This window comes from Medicago sativa, chromosome 4, assembly GCF_051527215.1.
Source record: "Medicago sativa cultivar Bolivia chromosome 4, Bolivia_mono, whole genome shotgun sequence".
Lineage (NCBI taxonomy): Eukaryota > Viridiplantae > Streptophyta > Magnoliopsida > Fabales > Fabaceae > Medicago > Medicago sativa.
Window position 1 is genome coordinate 52977522 of NC_140752.1, and position 22364 is coordinate 52999885.

General features: G+C 31.8%; 1 long non-coding RNA gene and 1 pseudogene across 1 annotated transcript; one reads left to right on the forward strand and one right to left on the reverse strand.

The window, feature by feature from the left end:
* Window positions 1–4285: 4285 nt before the first annotated feature.
* On the reverse strand, window positions 4286–5713 carry LOC146929785 (uncharacterized; annotated as a pseudogene).
* A 7583-nt stretch (window positions 5714–13296) lies between these two features.
* On the forward strand, window positions 13297–16127 carry LOC146929786 (uncharacterized). The gene is made up of 3 exons (XR_015006161.1): window positions 13297–13443; window positions 13535–13747; window positions 15771–16127. It is a non-coding gene; the product is annotated as an uncharacterized LOC146929786 (long non-coding RNA).
* The last annotated feature ends 6237 nt before the right edge of the window (window positions 16128–22364 follow it).

The following is a 22364-nucleotide window of genomic DNA, read 5'->3' on the forward strand; positions in this document are numbered from 1 at the left end:
TTGTTTCACTTGCAGGCCAAGAAAATAAGTTAATTCTCATACAAGACTCATCTCAAATTCTGATTGCATCTGTTTAACAAAATGTTGGACCATCTGGTTCGACATTCCTCCAAACACAATGTCATCAACATAGATTTGTGTTATCATGAGTTTACCTTTATCTTCCTTAACAAAAAAAGTCTTGTCAATTCCACCTTTTCTGCAACCATTTTTCACAAGAAATTCAGTTAACCTCTCATACCAAGCACTAGGTGCTTGATTTAACCCATTGAGTGTTTTTCTTAATTTGTACACATGATCTGGGTAGTTTGGATCAATGAAACCCTTAGGTTGTTGAACATATCCTTCCTCATTCAAGTAACCATTCAAGAAAGCACTTTTCACTTCCATATGAAACAATTTGAATTTTAACATGCAAGCAACTCCAAAGAGTAATCTGATTGATTCAAGACGGACAACAGGAGAAAAAGTCTCATCAAAATCAACTCATTCTATTTGATCATAGCCTTTAGCAACTAGCCTAACCTTGTTTCTGGTCACTATTCCACTTTCATCTGATTTTTTCTTGTAAATCCACTTAGTATCAATAACATTCACCCCTTCAGGTCTAGGAACTACCTCTCACAATTCATTTCTCTTGAACTGATCAAGTTATTCTTGCATAACATTGATCTAGAAGTCATCAGTCAAAGACTCTTTCATATTCTTTGGTTCAAACTTAGAAACAAAACAAGAGTTGAAAATCACATCTCTGAATCTAGTGGTAATCATTTCATTCAGATTCCCTATGATATGGTCATTAAGATGATCCTTTTGGATTCTTATAGATGGACCTTTATTGACTTGCACCTCACTTGAATCTGTACTAACTGGCTCAATGTAGGACTCAATCTCTAGGACATTTTCTGGAGCATCAGTCTGCTGAGATGATGTTCCAACATCTTCTTCAACATCAGTTCCTTTTCCAACTGTTGAATCATCAACAACAACATTTATGGATTCCATCATAGTATTGGTTCTGGAATTGAACACCTTGTAGGCTCTACTGTTAATGGAGTAACCAAGAAATATTCCTTCATTACTTTTAGGATCCATCTTCCTTCTTTGTTCACGATCAGCCAAGATTTAACACTTACTACCGAAAACATAAAAATATCTAACAGTTGGTTTCCCTCCTTTTTATAGTTCATACATTGTAGAAGAGGTATCAGACCTTAGAGTAACATGATTATTAATGTAGCAGGTAGTGTTCATGTCTTCAGCGCAAAAATAATAAGGAAGCTATTTGGCATGTAACATTACCTTTGTTGACTCTTGCAAAGTTCTATTCTTGTGTTCAACTACTCGATTTTGCTGAGGCGTAATAGGAGATGAGAACTTATGACCAATTCCTTCAGACATATGAGGCGTAATTCAAAGAACTTAGCATTCTCAAATTCCATGCCATGCTCACTTCTAATTTTGACAATGACACTTTCTTTTTCCCTTTGAAGGCGTTGACACAAATCTTTGAAAACATCAAAAGTATATGATTTTTCTCTAATAAAATTCACCCATGGGAACCTTGAGAAATCATCAACACATACAAAAAGATACTTCTTTCCACCCAAACTTTCAACTTGCATAGGCCCCATGAGATCCATGTGTAGTAACTCAAGAACCTTGGAGGTGACTTGATGTTGGAGCTTTGATGACAGGTTATCTTACATTATTCTTAACATGTTTTTCAGTCAATTTCAGTAGGTTTTGCAACCAGAAGAGAGGAGGATTAGAACAATTGCTTATGATTTAAGGACATTTGTAATGTTTTTCTATATTTGAGTTTGTAATTATATTTTTCCCAAAACATAGAAATTTTAGGATGTTTTGTTGTAAATTCACGAAGAAATCATGCATATCGGCAAAGCAAGACATCCGAAGATTTGTGAAGACCTTGGGAAGATGAAGAATGAAGATTTAAGATGCCTCAGAAGACTTTACAAAGGGAGGAATTCAATTCCCAGTTTTAAGACACTTTACATAGAAGTAAACACTCAAAAAAGGCGAAGAAACATATGATTTCAGCACTGTCGTCACTCACATGCGCCCAGGCGCACAGATGGGGGAGCCCATAAACTTGTATTGGGGCGCCTGGCGCATGAAAGTAGGCCCATGGTGCCTGTTCTGCTACACTCATGCGCATGGCTCTTGGAGCATGTGCCTTGCAGCCTAAGACGCTGTTTTGTGACTTTTTCGTGAAGAAAGCCCGCGATTTTAACACAAGTTTAGATGGAAATTCTACCTATAAATACCGCATTCCTCATTCACAATTTTCTGGTTTAGAATGAAGCAGTTTAAGAGGAAGGCAAACACTAGGAGCTTCACGGGAGGAGTCTTTCCTCACTCAAGCTTTTTCTAGGGTATGTTTTATTTCTTTTGTAATTTGTTTTTAGTTACCAAGGGTAACTAAATCCTTTTAGGCTAGGGTTCTAAGATGAACCTCTATTCTGTTTGTTGGATAATTATTTAATTTAAAGTCGTTTTTTTAGTTATTTTCTATTCACTATTTAGTTTTACTGTAATGCGTAAGATTTGTCTCCTCTGAAGCATAACCTTGATTTAGGCACTTAGGTAGTGACATGACCTAATACTGATATTCTTATCTTAATATTAATATTTGTCTTACCAGGAAGTAGTTAGTTGATGAACATAATTAAGGGAGGTGACATACCTAATATTGATGAACATCTGCTGAAAGCAGGTGTAACTAGTTAGTAATTAAGGAAACAATTGACTTCACGACTTAAATTAGCCCAATAACTCCATTATCCTCGCACCTTTGTAAGATAGACACTGATAGGGCTACTCGTTTTGTAGAACTATCGAGAGAGAGTGTGCGCTATGTACTTCTAAGATTCATAGATGAAAAAACCTTTAGGAACAATTGCCACCATACCTTTGGAAATTTAGGAACTCCAATTTAAGTTTATGTTTCAATTACCCTTGAAGCAGTAAGACCCGCATGTAAGGATCACCGTGTGACTAACAGGTGTAACTTAACAGGCGGAGGGATAGACCGAAATTGACCGAGAGTAAGACCCCACACGTAAGGATCACCATACGACCAGCAGGTGCAACTTGAAAAACTTATTAGCTTATCACGTCCCGACGAACTGATCACTTAGATAGTCTATTTAGAATAATTGAATCTGACTTGACTGTTAATTAATTCCAACAAATGAATAGAGGTGATTCAAAGAATCCTAACCGCCGCTAGCATTCTTCAATCAAACATGTAACTTTGCTCTGTTGCAACCAGATTAAACTACAAAACTTTAAACCCTTATCTCTTTTATTTTGTTTTGTTCCCAAATAAGTAACGCGGATTGTTTAGACGAAATGACAACCCCTATGGATACGATACTCTACTTATCACTTTATTACTTGATAAACGATTTGGTACACTTACCTAATCCGACCATCAAAGCTTCTTATGGGACATCTTGGTTTGCTTTCCAATTTGACACTCACCACAAATCTTGCCATCCTCAATCTTCAGTTTAGGAAACCCAGGATGACTTCTTCATATATGACCTTCTTCATGCTTTTAAGATTAAAATGTGCAAGCTTTTGGTACCACAGCTTGACTCTATCTTCTTTAGACATTAACAAGTGGAAGAATAAGCTTTATCTTTAGGAACCCACAAGTAACAATTGTCTTTGGATCTCACACCTCTCATCAGAACATCATCTTTGTCATTTGTAACCAAGCATTTAGACTTAGTGAAATTGAATTTTATCTCTTGATCACATAACTGACTAATGTTGATTAAATTAGCAGTCAATCATTTCACAAGTAACACATCATCAAGCCATGGAATGCCATTACAAGCTAACTTCCCTACTCCCTTGATTTCACCCTTAGCTCCATCACCAAAAGTGAAAAACTGGTGGAGTAAGATTTAATGTCAACTAAATGCTTCTTGACTCCAGTCATATGTATGAAACATCGACTATAAAAATACCAATCTTCTCTTGATGAGGCTCTAAGAGATGTATCTGCTATAAGACTAGTATTAACAACCTTGGATTTCCATTATTTTCTAATTTGAATCATCACATGGTTAGCTTTAGGTTGTGATGGATGTTTAGGATAACCATACAATCTATAACAGTAGGGTTTTATATGACCATATCTTCCATGGTAGTGACATTCCCAAGGCACGAACTTGGCTTTAGTTTGGGTTTTCTAATGTTGGACAGGATGTTGTGACATTTGGTTCGACATTATAAATTTAGTTTTACTTTAAGGAGAAACAAATTTAGACATAGTGACTCCACCTTGTTTATTTAAGGACTGGTAATTAAAACCTACACCTTTTAAATTTCCAGGTCCCTTCCCAACTTGAAGAATCTCATCTAACATATCAGAACCATTGTTCAGAATTCTAACACATTTTGTCATGTTGTCAAGTTTGGAAGTTAACAAGGTTACCTCATCTTGTAAGCCAAAGATAGTAGATAGGAGTTTCTCTTTTTCAAACTGCAATCTTGCTTTGATTTTCTTCAGTTTCTCTCCTTCTTGACAAATCTCCTTACTTTTGGCATATAACTTTTTCTGTGAATCGGCAAGTTCTTCGTACGATACATCATCATCACAGGAATCTTCATCAGATTCACACCTATCAGTAAAAGTTATGACATGTTTGGTTGTTTCATCATCTAGCTCTCCTTCTGAATCATCATGTGACCAAGAAACAAACATCCCTTGTTTTTTCTTCTTTGACGAACATGGGACATTCTGATTTGATGTGACCAAAACCTTCACATTCATAACATTGAATTCTTTTCCCTTGGTTTGGCTTATCGTCATTTCTCCCTTTACGTTGATAACCACTGTTCTTACTAATGTTGAACGACATGTTCTTGACTTCCGGTCCATCCTCTTCAAAACCTTATTGAATTGCCTTCTAAGAAGCACAATTTCATCTAAAAAAGCATTCATCAGTATCCCTATCACATTTAACATCTTCCTCATTAGTGTTGGATACGAAAGCAATGCTTTTGTTCTTCTTCTTAATTCTATCATTGATAGGTAATTCAAAGGTTTGCAGTGACCCAAAAAGTTCATCTACCTTCATGTTGCTTATGCTTTGGGCTACCTTAATGGCTGTGACTTTCAGGTTAAACTTCTTAAGTAAGGATCTGAGAATTTTTCTAACCAGCTTCTCTTTTGACATCCTTTCTCCCAAAGCACTTGATGTATTAGCTATGTCAATAATGCTCATATGGAAATCATGGATGCATTCATCATCTTTCTTTATGAGATTCTCAAACTTAGTAATAAGAAGCTGGAGCCTTGACATATGCACTTTAGAAGTGCCTTCATAAGTAGTTCTGAGGATCTCCCAAGCATCTTTGCCACAGTGCATTTGTTTATCAATCTGAACATATTCTTGTCAACACCATTGAATAAGGCATTCAAAGCTTTATAGTTTCCAAGAGCCAGTTCTTCTTCATCTTTGGACCAGTCCACTTCTGGCTTTAAGGTAGTTGTGACCTTTCCATCTTTGTCCATAACAACAGGATGTTCCCAACCTTTAATGATAGCTTTACAGGTTTTGCTATCCATGGATTTAAGGAAAGCGACTATACGAGCCTTCCTATAGTCATAGTTGGTACCATCCAAAACAGGTGGTCTGTTAATAAATCCTCATTCCTTAGAACTGTCCATATAACCAGAATTGATCTTCCTTGGAGCTCACCCAAAAACAGAACATGGTGCCCGCACTGATCCCAATTGAAATTCTGGCACATAGTGGACAAATGTCCTACAAGATGTCCAGGACACCAGGAATGTCTTATGTGATGTCTTGGACATTTAGTTATGACAATGTAACATGATAAACAATAAACAATCATAAAGTAAAGTTCAGGGAAGGAGGAACACATGATATTTTGTAACCCAGTTCGGTGCAACGTCACCTACGTCTGGAGGCATCCATGCCAAGAAAAGAAATCCACTATAATAGTTTTGGTTCGTAGTCTCATATGATCAAACCTTGATCAATGCCTTGACACGTAAACACTACTCATGAATTTCTATATATGACTCCCCCTAGATATGAGATCCTATATCACTTTCTCTCAATCACACAACCTGTGATTTCAACAATGATTACAATTAAATAGGAGAGACACTCCAATAAACAAAATCTACTCTTGCAAGATGCACTAAAGTGGTTAACAAAATACAACTCAACTAATCAGTCCAGCTCAATGCATCAAGGTGATACAAAGAGAGGCTCACAAATAACAAGGACAAACATGAAACCCTAAAATGACTATTTTCTCAAAATGACGGCTTTAATCAATCCTCACATGATTCGTGTCTTCCTTTATATGGCCAGAGAATGCATGGGCTTGATCTCCAATCGGGCTAAACAATAGAATGTTTCCTAAAATATTTAGGACATTAAGAACTAAAACACGAAAATGCACAAACCGACATAAGCAGCTTCTCGAAACACACGCCTCTTGGAGCACAAGTTACGTGAATCATATCTTCAATCAAATCTTCAGTGATCTCACTCAAAAACCAAATCTTTCAAGAATGCGAACAAAACACTCCACATTAAGCTAAGATGTTGTACTTACATGTCTAGGACATCTGGTCTAACATCTTGATAGAACTTCTTGTTTTAAAAAAATGCAGCCAACACAATATAAAAACCCAACAAAAATGAACAAGAATTATAAAATTAACAATATTTGATCAATATGTTTCTAAAAAAGAAAAACAATATTTTATCAATGTTTTACAGATAAAAAAAGATTGTTTTTCTTTTGACGTTTGAAAAAAAAAATAGTTGATGGTTAGGAAACAAAAAAGAAACGGAAAGGTTGCATGAGTTTTTCTTAACAAAATAAAAAGGAAACAAAGTTTATTAAAAAAAAAAAGGAGGGGAAAAATAGATACAGGTGCAGTTTATTAATTTGATATTACATGTTTCTTAATGAAAGTAATAAATAATATAACTTAGATGCATTACTTACAAGAAATTAAACTTGGTTGAGTGCCAAGGCAGAGAAAGGGAAAGCCTTTGGCCTTAAGTTCAATTCCCTCTAAGCGTCCCTCTAAGCGTAATTCGTAATTTGGTCCTCTAAGCGTCCCTCTAAGCGTAATTCGTAATTTGGTATTCGTAATTTGGTATTTTTTATGAAATTTTCTTTCAAGCATCAAACTGCTTTGGCCTGATACGAGTTATACTGGTTCATCAGTTTGGTCTCACCGAGTTATACCAGTTTGGATTTCGGTCTTATTTATGTAATTTCGTTTTTTTGCTTCTTTGGTTGTTGGTAGCCTGACTGTGTTGTACTTACTCTTTTAACAGTTACCTCTAACACCCCTTGTGTTCAAGGGGCTGTTTGTTGTTTCTTTAATATAATTCGTTTAGTTTATTCAAAAAAAGTTATACCAGTTTGTTTGCATATCTGATCCTTTAAGCAAACCGAACCACCATCTCCTCCAGTTTTCGGTGATATCGGTTGGGTTAAGATTCAGTATGTGCTGATAAATTGACAAAATAAATACCATGAGGCATCAATATATTAGAAGGTTCACTCTCCCAAAAAATTTCTCTTCGGTTCACACGATAGATTTGAAGGCAAGAATCTTTAAGTTTCGGAAACAAATACTTCCTGGTCCATGATGTCTTTATATAAAAGCTACCTTGAATTTATTTTTTCATCCCCAGATGATTTAAGTGTAGTAAGATTCATAGGCTGTTGGAGTCTTTGTTTGGACTGATGATTTTAATTCTCACATTGTGCAACAAACTAACGGACATTTTACCCTATACCCCTACATATGTACTTTCACCCTTACAATTTTTTTAAAAGTCCAATTTTACCCTCTTTGCATTTAACCTTTTCAATTGAGTAGGAGTTCACCTACATACAATTCATTCAATATGAGTTCACGGATCACCCTACAACTTTAACATTTCCGATTTGTATTTTTTGTAACAATCAGTATCAAACTTTTCCAAATTCAATCAAATTTTTAGAACACTCAATGCTTATGTTTCCAGAAGCTACACCAGAAAGCTCTTCGAATCCTTTTCAATGGCATGTGAATATCGGAAAACTAAATATGTCAATTCCGAAATTAGTTAATTGGTATACAAAGAATTAACAACAACAAAATAAAAAGCTAAAAATTAAAAAAAAAAAAAAAGCTTAAAGAAATCATTATTGGTGAAGCTTAAGAAAATCGTTAATACACTTCGAGGAAAAAAAAAATCTTGAAAAAGATAAAAAAAATACCAAAAAAACAAAACAATATAGGTAACCTATTGGTGAAGTTTTCCAGGACGTGAAACAAAACTACACCCAAAATCAGTGATCCAGTTTACCGAGAACAATCCAAAACAGAAAAATCTAATTCGGAGCGTTAAGCCAACGTCAAGCCGTCGATTGCGGTTTCTGGAAAGTCAATTGCAATTTGAAACTATCAATCAACTATCCCAAAAAACCACCGATCAACGATTCCGGTAAAGAGGGTGTCAATCCAACAATCAACGATTTAGAAAACCATCTATCAACGATTCCAATAACGATTACAAAACCGAAAACCTTCAATGGACAATTCCGGTATGAACGTGACTTTACTCTACTGGAGAAATTAAAATAATTGAAGAATTTTAATTTATATAAAAGGGTAAAATGGACAGTTTGGGTTGAATGTTGGGGTGAAGGTATATATGTAAGGGTGTGGGGTAAAATTTCCCAAACTAACGCTCAAACATGGATACACATTCAAAGTTTATTTAGTTAATTTGATAAATTTTAGTAGTTTTTGGAGATTTTTTCACGCTAAGAGAGATCCATTCGATTTAAGGTTGGAGTAGAAGGAAAACTGAAATTGTCCTTGTGAATTTAACTCAATTAGTAGGGATAGTGTCTTGTAATATGCAAGGGTAATGGTTCGAACCCCGAACACTCCACTTATCCATCTTGAAGATGTGAATTTCTAACCACTAAGTCACTTGACCAAAAAAAAAATTTAAATCAATGTTTTTGATGTTGTGTAAATCGGCTAATCCTTCGAGTTTGGTAGAACAGCAATGGATGACAAAACTTTTTCTCTAAAGTTTTAACACCGTTGCATTTTAAGGTCTAAATTCCAACTCAAATCACTGAATAAGCTATAAGAGTTTGATTAAATTTAATAAACTATTATTATTTAATTTAAGGGTATTGCTAACTTGTGTCTTAAAGACTAATTGTAGAAATTTAACTTTTGAAAATATTTATTGTTTAATTCTATTTTAAGATCTTTATTTTGTGTCTTAAGGGCATAAGTTAGCATTTCCCTTAATTTAATTAATCAGTTCTTCTATAGACAAAAATTAATCAAATTCTTGCTAAAAAAAAATAAAGATCTTTATTTTGTGTCTTAAGGGCATAAGTTAGCATTTTCCTTAATTTAATTAATCAGTTCTTCTATAGACAAAAATTAATCAAATTCTTGCTAAAAAAAATAAAAATAATCAAATTCAATTAATTGTGTCAGACAAATTTTTTTGTACCTCCAATCGGAATCAATGTCAAACCTTCTTTTTCAAACATCTAACGACATGTAGACCCTAATGCACTATTCCTCGTTAGTAACATATTTATCCTTTTGTACCAAAAAAGAAAAACATTTTCATCCCTAATTAATGAATGATATGCTTAATCAGGTTAACTTCTTCACATGTTTTTGTTTTTTTACAAGCTTCCTCACATGCTGAATATATGCATGTTAAATCCGCAATTGCAATTATTATTATAAAGTAAAATTTAAACCTTGGATAGAAGCTACAAACGTAATGAGTAACTTTAGAGCTTAAAATTATTATTTTACATCATTGTTAACACATTTTCCTTTTCGTCTTTTTGGTATTTATTTACATTTTTCTTTTTACAAAAAAAGCAAATTCCTTCCAGCTCCATAGTTTTTTATGTAAATTTATTATTATTAGTTTGGCTATGGATTCTTTTGCTTTTAATATCTTCTCTGGTAAGTAAAATTGTTAGTAAAACTAGTATGGATACTTGTGTCAAACACGGGCTAGAATTTCTTCATATTTGAGGGAGATAATGCTGTTGTGTATCAAATGTAAGTTATAATCTAACATTGTGTAGAAGATTGAAAGTTGAACAACATATAAGTGAAAAAATTCATACACTTAGTGCCTTAAAATATTGGGTGAAAATGTGGTATCGTTCTTATTTGTGTGGTTCCTCTCTATTCAATTCAACTTTGTGGGGAAAGCAATCACAGATGCAAAGAGTCTTATACTTGAGGAAGATATGCCAATGAGTCAAGTGTGAGTTAAAGTTTTGCTTGAACGCAAGAGTAAATTTTAAAGAACATTTAAATGATATACCCATATACCTAGTTAATTCCTTAAAGTTCTATATTGGATGGAATAGTAGATTTCGAAGAAGGTATTATTAAAAAGACTCATATTTTTTATGCTATAAGATTTTTTTGTAAGGATGTGGTATCAATCTCACTCGTGTGGTTTTTAGTCTACTATGAGAATCATACCCAGTGTAGGATTCCCCAGTAGTTCCAAAATTATGATGAATTTTTTTGTTAGTTTTTGGATCCCCGGTAATCCCCAAACAACTCAATATATTCCGTATACTCTCACAGACAAAGCACACACTCCTTATTTTTTTCCCCTTATCATTTCTCTTATGTTAAAATTCATTTTCATGCTATAATTTTATTCAACCTCTATTATTTTCAATTCCTTAAATTTTGGTATTTGGTGGGATGTAACAATGGAAAACTGCAGATGTGTTATGTTGAGTTTACAAAATACATGCTTATTAAACATTTTAAAATGATATTGAGTTTTTTTAATTAAGTCTAATTTGTTGATAAAATAATTACTCAAGATTCCTCAATTCCTTCAACAAATCTATAAAATTAACGACAACTCGTATTATTCACTATTCTCTTATGGACAAAACACACTGCATATTTTTTTTTCTCTTATCATTTCTCTCATATCCAATGTCCTTTTTCGTATTCATTTTGTTTCTTCTAATTTTCTTTATCTCTTCTCGTGAAAGAAATGAACATAAACATACATCCACGAAATCATCATCAACCCAAATTTTTGAACATGTTGTGTCTCTATTTTACTTTCCATGACTGTGTCGCATAATTAAAAACACATGTAATCATGCAGTTGGTTAAACTATGTAACATTTTCAAGTGTGAGTTAATATTCTACATATTTTGGATGAAAGAGTAGATTTTGATCAAGATAGAAATGAGATGACCCATTTACCTAGTGCCTTAAGGTTTTTTGTGAAGATGTACTGTCAATCTAACTTGTTTGGTTGCTATTGGCATAACATGATTATCCAACCTAATGTAGGCTCTATTGGAAGGCCTAACATTATGATAAAATGATTTGTTAGTTTTTGAATGTCATTTGTTTGATTTTTTTTTAATCTTAAATTTTAGTTATTAGATGTCATTCGTTTTAATGCTATATTTTTTATTCAACCTTAGGGTGTGTTTCTGTCAGGTGTACCAAATTTATTCCTAGGAATAACATTCCTTGGAATATAAAGATAAGAATTTTATTCCAAGGTATTTAAAAAAAATGTTTGGTTAACCTTATAATATTCCAAGGAACCTTAAAAATAGGGAATATAATAGGTAATCCTTATTTATTAATTTTGTTAAGTCTGCAGCAACTTAACCTAATTTTTTCCCGCTCATTTGCAAATTAGGTTTGCAATTATTTAACCTAACAAATTCCATCTAAAAAAATGCATCACACCAATTTCATTCATATCCTCTTGCCTTTTTTTTTGAAGCAAATATTTTCTACACTTTTAGGTTTGCAGTTATCTTATCTTATATAATAAAGCTTAACCCCTAAAGCTATTTCTAACCCTAATATTTTCCCCCCATTTCTCCCTCCACTTTTCTGAGCCATTGGATCTTGCACATTTAGGCGCCATTCAATTTTAGCCATTGATCATCTTACTTAATTAATGCCAGCCGAATTTTGTTATCAAGTTTGCTATAATTTTGGCCAGCCAAATCCTTATTATTATTATTTTTTGAATTCCTATCCTCCTTTTTTTTTTATTCATATCCTCCTTTTTCTTAAGCAAATATTTTCTACACTTTTAGGTTTGTAATTATTTAACGTAACAAATTCCATCTAAAAAAATGCATCGCACCAATTTTATTCCTATCCTCTTGCCTTTTTTTATGAAGCAAATATTTTCTACCCTAATTTCCATGTAAACTTGGTTATCTTACTTACTAAAGCTTATCCCCTAAAGCTATCATTAACCCTAATTTTTTCCCCTAATTTTCCCAACGTGGCATTTGTGTTCTCCACGCATATTCAAATTTTCTCTCTTTCCCATGACCATATTTTCTCTCATTCTTAACAGCTCCCACAATCTCTTCTCTTATCAATTGTTAACGCCCCTCCCTCTCTCTCTCTCCCTCTCATCGGTATGCATCGCAAATTTGATACGGCAACGCAACGTGACGAAGCTGAAGCGAAGGAGATCGAGTGATGGTTGGTCGGATTTTTTTAAATGTTGAATCTGATAAAGCAAAGAGATTTGTGTAAGGTGATTGTTCAACCGAGAAGAGAAATCAGAGGGATTTCAGAAAATTCATCGGACGGTGATTATCATGATCTAGATTGTTATTCTTCAGAATACTCATATGTTGGATTTGATGACCTAATTCCCTTTCTCCTGGTTATCGATCTATCAAAGTCTTATTTTAGTAATCATTGTAATTGTTTTGTTTTTATTTTTAAAAAAAAAATTGGTTTGGTTACGTTTCATTTGAATTAATCTCACGTTTTCATTATGACATCTCTGATTAGGTGATTTCGATGAACAGCACCCCACAAGGATTTGACCGCCGCCGGCACCTGCGGTTGCTCCCTTCCACACCTCCAGTAGAGTTTCGATTTCGCCTTCTGTCTCACCTTTGGTGTTCTGTTCGGTTCTGTTTCACTATCAGTATCTTTGTCATGAACGAACGGTTGCGTTTCTGGTATCGATCTTGGGGAGTTCTTCTCTTCTCTTAGTAAATTTCACGACATTTGTTTATTGTTGTGTTTTTGAGTTTTGATTTTCGGAATGGTTTGGGAATTGATGATGAATGTTTGGTACCATCAAGAATGGTGCAATTGATTATTGGTTAAGAACTGTGAGTTTAGAAATTTGTTTTTGTGATATTTACAAAATAAATAAAGATAGTTTACCAGAATATGTAATTAGATGGAGCGGAGGCGAATGGGGAGTGATAGTTTACCAGAATATGTAATCAGATGGAGCGGAATCGAATGAGGAGTGATAGTTTACCAGAATTCTTGAATGTGTGATCAGATGGAGCGAAGTCAGTGGCGGAAGGTGACAATTCCTCACAAATAATCTTAAATTAGTTTCAGTTTTAGTCATTATTTTCACATTATTTTCTTAAATAATCTTAAATTGGTTTCAGATTTTTGTGCGGTTTTGCTATATCAGTTATATAATTGAATCTGATACGACCGCAAGGGATTGCAGATTTGCTGGAGCAGGTAGGGAGGATTTTGATGGTGGTTGAGGTTCTTTCGTGTAATCACATAAGGATTCTTCCAGTCATTGAGTTAGAAAAGTTGGTTAACAAGTTGTGGATCAAGTATTGTATTACGTTAAGTACAATACTGAAGAAGTAAGTATAAACTCATCATGTCCAGTTGCCTTATACAATAATTCTTCAAATGTTGTAATTTTTGTGTTATGTATGAGTTTTATCAAAGTGTGGTTGTTTGCATCATATATAAACATGAATTTATATTGTTTAAGTGATGAGATGATCATCTTGAAGTGTTTGTTCCTGAATCCTTTTTATTTAACATTGGTTCTATTAAGTTTCGAATGTCATTGTTGTTATTAGCTTCTGCTGTTGTACATATATAGAACCAAGTATATAACAAAGTATGCAATTCTAGGTTACTTTTTTAAAATTTTTGTACCATATGAAATAAAGTGTGCTAATTAAATGTTTGGTGACTTGAATCATTTTGCTATTATTATATGTCATTGGTAAATTGTTTTGGTGACTTACATCATTTAAATTCTTAATAGTATGCTATACGATGTTTTTCATATTTGTTGATATTTTTGATTTTTTTTAAGGGTGTTGTCATGTTGGCTAAATGCTTGGCTAACCATGCTGTCATATTTTTTTAACTAATGGTTGGCAAACACTACATGATTTTCATGGGATCCCTATGTTTTTTTTGGCATCAGTCAATTTGGCATTATTATCAAGGACATGGTTGGCAAGAATATAACTTATTGGATATTTGATACTCCAATGAAGTTCCTGGTAAACATGACTGTTGTAATGACTCATTTCCATCAAGTCTTTTATGGATTATGGTATGTCTATATTACTTTCCTCTACTTGAGTATATGTTAACTCCTTTGCAATAGTTATGTATCAGCCTGTCATTTTCATTAGGTCCTCTGATCGAAAGTTTAATGATATGCCTTTCTTACCCTTTTCCATGTATAATCTTTGCTTTTTGTTTTTGCTTCATTTCTAGCTTAATTAAGAAAAATTTCTGCTGCTTTTGAATTTATTTAGTCTTTTTCCCCTATTTTTATGGAAACAATTTTAGCCTTTATAGCTATGACTGTCATATGCTTGAAGTCAATGTGATGCAAAATACATTTACAAAAGTTATCATATGTTAACCATTTAACTTAAGTACGTGTATGTTTTTATAAGCCATGTTATATCTATGCATATATTTATTTAACTTAAAAGTAATTTATTATGATCCTATGCTTTAGCCGTGTGACCAAGACCATAATATTGTCACACAAATATTTTATTTTTTTGGTCAAATATTGTAATATGTATTGCTCTTTAATTAGAAACTATTTCGAGGACTCTGTTAGTTCTACTTTTGTTTATACAGCTATCATTGAGGAGTTAATAGTTTTAACTATAGTGTTCTTCCATAAAAAAATATCTTCATAACTTAAAAAGAAATTCAAAAGAATTGGGTTATCAAAAACTAGAAGCATGCGAAGAAAAATTTATAAAAAGATGTGCATAGTAACTAATAGTAGTTGTGTTGATCAGTTGACATTGATTCTCTAATAGGATCTAAAGGTGTTATAATAGTTAGTTGTGATTATCCTTTCGAAAGAAATTGATAGCTCAGTATGTTTTTTGTCTGGTGTGTACAATATGGACATGAGTCTTTTGTGAGCCAAACTTCGGCGTCCTATATCCTCATCCTCTCCTGAATACCTGGTGTAAGTTGTGCTTTAAGGATCTTGGTTGTGTTATGTCATACATTTTTTGTACAAAGCCATACTCTTAAACGTTGCTGCAATGTGCCAATGTTTATTGTCCTCCTTCCATACATTTGCATGATAGTTTTGTTTGTTCTGTTTAGTGCTTAATATTTTGTTTATCTGTTCCTATATGTTGTGGTATCAATTAATATTCATATTGTTAGGAGGTTCTAAGAATCAATTATGATATTGATCGACTTGGTGTATTCTTTTCTTATTTGAAATCAATGTTATGTTGTTATATTGGGTGCTTTACCGAATATTTAATGGTTCTACAATAATCCAACTTTGCTTTTAGGCTATGATGTAAGTTTGTGTCAATCTCACACACAAAGGAAATTCAAAGTTTGTTTTAATTTTAATTTTATCGTTTTGTATAGGATTGTTTGAAAGCTGTGATTACTCCATCAACCAAGTCAAGTGAAAAGAGAAGAGAAAAGGGAATATAGGTCACACCAATCGATGATGGTGGAACACAGATGTTTGAGATTGTGTTGTAAACGAGCATAGTGAATGGATCTTGATGCTCTCCATCAATCTTTTTTTTTTTTTAAAGGCGATTCATCTAATGTATTGTCTTCCACCTCTATATTTTCTATTCTCATTGCAATCGTAAATGTCATATGATAATGTTTCATAAATCAAACAATTGGGTTTGAATGGTTAATGAATTCCATAAATAATGAATTGTTCAAGAGAACTTGAATTTGATTTTAGGAGGACAATTTTTGGTCAAACTTTTCTTACTTTTCGACCATATCTCCTTTTTTCTTCGAACCAGATGGTTAATACAAAAAATATGATATAGTTTCATATGTTAATAACAAACTATATTCCTTCATCATTAAAAGAAATCTATTCTCATTAAAAAAAACTAAATACCGATTGTTCAAAATATGCTACAGTTGTAATTTTAAAAGACCTGTGCGACGCACGGGTCGGCGTTTTAGTTTAAACTAACAAATTTCATCTAAAAAAATGCATCACACCAATTTTATTCTTATCCTCTTGCCTTTTTTTTAAGCAAATATTTTCTACCCTAATCCTTATTATTTATTAATTTTGTTAGGTTAGCAGTAATTTAACCTAACAAATTTCATCTAAAAAAATGCATCGAATTATATTATTTGCTTCGGCACAACCCTATTTAAGTTATCAACATATATTCACTAAAAAAGCGACGTATTTGCTGCAACTCAAGTGCTCTCAAGAATCTAAGTCCTCTCATCGAATTAATCCAAGGTATTTCATCCCTTTCATATCGTTGCATAAGAAACCTACTGAATAATATGGACCGTAATATCAAATTGGCAAACAAGATAGTTTATGTTCTACACGATCTTCACTGGAAATTTGAATCAGTTGCTTGCTACTACACGTTAAAGCTCACCAATACAACATTTGTTAAAGTAATTGATTCGTTACTTTAATTTCTTAATTTATATGCAATTTTTTTATCGTTTTAATTTTTATGATTTGTTTGGCCTGCACATGTCATTACATCACCATGAAATAGAGAATTCCTTCTCACCACGACCAATTTCATCTGCTACCACTTAGTTTAGGATCTTTTACTTCCATCAATTGTTTTTAATCAACTTATGTTTTTGAGGTTTCTATTTATGTTTGTTTTAATTTTGTTTTGCAGTGTCCGTATACGCATCTCTTCCTGCACGTTCAAAGTTGAAGAATGAAAGACTATTATTGGCAGTAAAATGGTCCAGCTCAAGGTATTTGTTTGCGCCACAATTCTTGGGCAGTTTTAGTTTTTTATTTTAATTAACAAATTTGGATATAGTGTGCAGGCTGTAGTTTGTTGAATTTAATAACCATGTGTGTTCCATGTTCAACTGATAAAGGACCAAGAGTTATCAATATGGATATATTAGCAATTTAACATATATGTATGTTCTTATAGTTTGCATATTCTATAAGGAGTTAGCAGCTGCAGATGAAAAGAAACTGGAGAGGAGGATACCTAACATAGTAGGTTTTATCTTTCATACGCTACACGCTCATGGTGGTAAGAAAGAACATTGAATATCATTGTAATGTAACTTCAATCCATGATGCCGCAACGTTACTTCCTCAGCCTTATTGTTTTGCTGATTTTTTTTTTCTTTCTTTTTCCTTTGCTTTGTTTGTATGTTCTAAGACATATTGTTGAACTTTGTGATTGGCTTGAAAGAAGAATACTACCTTAATTTTTTTTGTACATGTAAGTTAATGCATTTCATGGTTTGACCGTATGAACTCTCTTCACTTTGTTAGATGATGAATTGAATTTCCCTTGAGTTGATCATTATTAATCATGGTTTGAATCCTTTGTATATGGTTTCTCTAATTGTCTAATTATGAGCAGTTGTGTTTTTTTTTTTTCTTTCTTTCTTATGATCATTCTAATAAGAGAATTTTAAGTAAGAGAAATTTGTATTGGTTTGCATTTGTCACCCATTCTTTGTCTTCGGTTCTCTAGCCTTCATATTCACTTTAATTGCACAATATTAGACATTAGTTGCCAGCACTTTCTATATGCTCTCTACTAATGCTTTTGTTATAATTATAATTATGTGTATGCTTCTCTTAGTAATTGATTTTGCAGGGTATATGATTCCAGCTAAAGCTGTTTTTGCACTGTTACAAGGTTTGTGATCCAATTTTTTCATCTCTTCTACTAATGTAAACATGTTTGTTGAATTTTTTGTTTCTCTCAATTTGATATTTCCATTATCAACATTTTGTTTTAATTCTTATATGTAACTCTTTTTTCCTGTATTTTTTTTGCTACAACCCCACTGGATCTACATGATTTCAGCAACAAAGAAAAGTATATTAACACAATGAAGCTAATGTCCAAGATTGGTGTTGTCAAAACTATGTCTCAATGCAATTGTGCTTTTAAAACTCTTTCCTTTTTGTATTACTATACTTTAGATGTCAATAATATGACATGACATTGATGAATCCTTGGATTATTTTGAGTTTGATGTAATTATGGATGATTTTCAATTAATTCAAGATGAATTACTACATTATTTTTGTTGAAAGTTATACTGCAGTTTACATGTAATACACTAGAAAATATGAATTTAGAAATTATCAACTATTCTTTTGATTTAAACTATAGTTATGCTGAAATACTTTAATATATTATTGTACAAACTATATCAAGAAACCATCAATTCTCCGATAACACAATCATATTATTTTGTACAAAGTCTCCGTAATAGGTATACTCTCTTTTTCGACTCCACACTAAAAATCGTTATTAGGTACCAAGTCTTATAGAGCAAGATCCTCCTATTATGGATGGTCTAAGTACACTTTTTTGGTGTAAAAAACGCTACTCAACTACTTACGAATTGAACCATGGATCTCTTTCTTAAACTATTTAACGTCTCAACCCTTTCGACATTGGATTATTACTAATGAGATAGACAATTTATTTAAAATATGTTGATTTATAAATAATAATTTACTCAAATGTTAAATAGCACATCATACCCGTGCGGCGCACGGGTCAAAAGTCTAGTTACATATAATTTTATTCTCATCTCCATAGGAACTTTATTCCCACCATTTTCTTTGGGAAAACTTTTCTATTCCCAGGAACATTTTATACCCGGAAATAAAATTTAGTAAACTTGTAACAAACATAAGCATATGCATTTTTATGATTTTATTCCCAGAAATCTACAAATATAACTTGAAACAAACACACCCTTAATTTTTTTTTCAAATTAAATTTACTGTTGTCATTTGATGAGATTTTACATTAGACAAATGCAGATGTATTATGCTAAGTTGATAAAATACATGCATATTAAAAAATTTAAAATGATGTGACGCTTTTTTGGTTTAGTCTAATTCTTCTTCTGGAAAATATTAAATTTAAGTTTTACCATGTTCTTTCATACCATTTATTTCATTCAACTTGTATTATTTCAAATTCTTTTATTTTTGGTCTTTGGTAGGATTTAACCTTGGAAACGCACTTTTATGTTATGCTAAATTGACGACATACATGTTTATTATACGTTTTTAAATGATGTGGTGTGTTTTTAATTGAGTCTAATGTTTTGGTAAATTAATTATCGAGAAATTCTCAACCCTTTCAAGAAAATCATAAAATTTCCAACAACTTTTGAAAAATTTGTTTGATCGTGTAATTCCAATAATCAAGAAAGATTAAACCAATAAATTTTTTTCAGTAAAAAACCAAGATGAGAGATGGTTCATGTATAATTAATATGCTATTTATCATGATTAATATGAATTAAAAATGCATTTTCTAGTTCATTGTGATTTTTCAACTCTAAGGGTTTAATCTAGTGGTAAAAAGACAAACTTTGGATCTAGAGGTTCCAACTCATGACAGAAAACACATTACATATCTTTTTCTCTTATCATTTCTCTCATATTCAATGTCCTTTTTCGTATTCATTTTGCTTCTAATTTCATTTATCCCTTCTCATGAAAGAAAGGAACATAAACCTACATCCATGAAATCACCACTAACCCACATTTTAGAACATGTTTGTGTCTCTATTTTACTTTTTATGACTACGTCACATAATTATGAATGCATAAAATCACACCCTTGATTAAAATACGTTAATGTAGAAAGTGTGAGTTAACGTTCTACATATTGGAAGAAAGAGTAGAATTTGATCAGCTTATAAATGAGATGACACATATGTCTAGGGCTTTAAGGTTCTGCGTGAAGATGTAGTGTCAAATTAACTTGCGTGATTGATATTGGCCTAACATGATTACACAACCCAATGTAGGCTCCACTGGAAATCTCAGCATTATGGTAAACTCTCAGGATTTAGTCTAGTTAATTGTGATTTTCCAACTCTCAGGGTTTAGTCTAGTAGTAAAAAGAAAAACTTTAGATTTAGAGGTTCTGAATTTTGAACACTGCCAGTATCATTGGAGATAGATGAAATCGTATTTCATACCTTTCACAAAATTAACATTGGTCGACATATTTTTTTTATTAAAAATAAATTCATTGTGATTTTTTTTTTGACAAAATTCATTGTGATTTTTGTTTTTTATTTTATTAACATCCTTAAGTATTATACCTCAAAAATCGTTAGTGCAATGATCATTAAAGAGTTATCTCATGTACATTTTTATTTATAAAATTAGACATAAATGCATTAAAAAAATGTTATTAAAAGACATTTACATGCATTATGCTATTAAAAGGACACGACATACTTTAAAAAAAAAAATTCAATACAGACTTTGTAGAAAATTAGTAAAATTAAAATTTAAAAAATCATCGGTTATTGCTCAAATTTAATTTTAGGTAACATTCGATTCTTCTTCAAAACTTTGTTATTATTATTTCTATAATTATATGATTTTTCCATTTTATTGAATAATCTTTCCTAAAAAATGTTTTCGATTAATCTTTTTTCTTTTAGAATATGCTAAAGTTTAGGCTTTCATTTTGAATCAAAAAGTTGAGATTTTTCATTTTCTTTTAAATTTACAATTTAAAAAAAAGATAAAATGTTTAGATGAGTTATGCTCCGGAAGCTCATCAGGGTCAGAACAAATATCATGGCTCAAAGAGCATTTAGAGAGGTACTTGTAAATCATTCACGAAAGAAGTCATCGCACAGGCACCATAAGTTAAATCAATTACCTTGCAGTTAAGTCAATTATTTACCAATTGAGTCTACCTTCCTTTGTAGTGCTACTATTAGTAATTTAGTATTAACTTATAAACAAAAAATTAAAGACATGTTACCATATTTAAAAAAAAAAACAAGATAGCAAATATTAATACTAATAATATCGTTCAATTCTCCTTTTAAATGTTGTTGTTATTACTATTTCTATAATTATATGATTTTTCCTTATTGTTAATTTTTTTCTTTGGCTTAAATGTCACTTTGGCCCTGTAACTAATTTTAAAGTTCAATTTAGTCCCATAACTTTAAAATTGGTCAATTTAGTCCATAAACTTATTTTAAAATCTCAGTTTGGTCCCTTAATTTTAATATAAGTCAAATTGATCTCTTAATTTGTGTAAGTTGGTGCAACTTGATCCTTTATCGTATAACAAAATCGAACTTTGTTAGTAGCATGAACAAAAACAAAAAAACACCATTAAATAGAAGCAAATTTGTATGTAGTACAAACCTATGCAATATCATTTTTAAAAAAAGGAATAGGTGTTTTGATTAATGGAAATCAAAATATGATGACATATTTAATTTCATTATTTTTAGAAAAGTAATAAAGACCGTTTAGTGGAAATTATATTGTTGTATATTGTATGATTATTTTTAGGAAAAACGATAATGAGCATTTATTTCCTAAAATAATAATAATGGGTATTTATGTGTCTTTATATTTTTTTTTGTTAACCCTATGGTTCCTAAGAGAAGAGTTTAACCACGAACAAAAAAAAAATTTGATGGAGTACATAAACAACTTGAGCCAAAATACCTGGTTTTCATATTTATTTTTTTAAATTACTATGATTACAATTTCAAAATCAATCAATTTTAATTTTTCAAGTTTGTAGAAGTGTTTTGAAATAATTGTTTTTGCGTAGACGTCAAGGATGGAACGAACATTGTGGAAAGAATTAAATACGGAGTCGATTTTAAACCATTTGTGATTATAAGTTTTAATAATAGAATGAATGCTCCTTAAAAAAAAGAATGAATACAAAGATATGGCGTTGAATAAAACATTAATATTTTTTTCTAAAAAATATAATAATTTAATAATCTTTAATTAGAATATTATTTTTTCCCTCAAAAAAAAAATTAGAATATTATTTTTAATAATAGTATGAATTCATTTAAATATTTCATAAGGATGAAGGAAATAAAACTAAAAAAAATCAAAAACAATGTACTCTAACGCAAGGTCTTGTTTTTGTTTTTTATTTATACGCTCATCAATTAATTAACTTTGTCCACTCAAATATCTATTTTTTTAAA